Here is a 573-nt window from a genome sequence, read left to right as displayed (position 1 = left end):
CCACAAATATTTGGACAAATGTGCCACAAAAGTGCCACAAATACTGCCTAAACAAAATACTGATTTTGTGCATTTTATTTATTGTACCAATATTTTAAATTGGCCTTTGAACGTAGCTTTATTGGATGGCAAAAAAAAGTGTTACCTTGCCAAAGCACTGACAGAGCCCACTGATCTAACGGCGTTGTTGAGCACTCCAAATGCAAACTTTGCATGCAACAATCAGGCAGCAATTGACAGCGCTCTGTGCGATTACTTGCGTCTGTCCTCCAGGCCGAGTCATATATATTTGTGAAAATATGTTGTCATGTCCAAGGAAAGCGAAATCTCTGTCTTAGCACCGACGCATAGCTGGTCAGCTGAGCCTTCTAAAGTGGCGCTCAAAGTTAAAATGATTTCAACAGCGCGTTTCATTATGTCTCTCTTTGAATGAAAGAATCAGCGTTTTTGAACGTGTAGTTGAATGAACTATTTAAAGACTCACTCAAAGACAGTCCCTTTCCACCACCTTGTGGCGCAACACTGTAGCTGCACTGACTGACAGCCCGTCTAGAACGCGCGCAGGTGGAAATA

At 42.4% G+C, this 573-nt stretch overlaps 1 protein-coding gene across 1 annotated transcript in view; it reads left to right on the top strand.

Moving 5' to 3' along the window:
• Window positions 1-573, top strand: part of LOC107588098 (ATP-dependent 6-phosphofructokinase, platelet type-like) — a 33,530-nt gene that overhangs the window by 24,486 nt on the left and 8,471 nt on the right. The window lies entirely within an intron of this gene.

Source organism: Sinocyclocheilus grahami, unplaced genomic scaffold (assembly GCF_001515645.1).
Source record: "Sinocyclocheilus grahami isolate Dianchi unplaced genomic scaffold, SAMN03320097.WGS_v1.1 scaffold98.1, whole genome shotgun sequence".
Lineage (NCBI taxonomy): Eukaryota > Metazoa > Chordata > Actinopteri > Cypriniformes > Cyprinidae > Sinocyclocheilus > Sinocyclocheilus grahami.
This window is presented reverse-complemented; position numbering and strand designations above follow the sequence as displayed.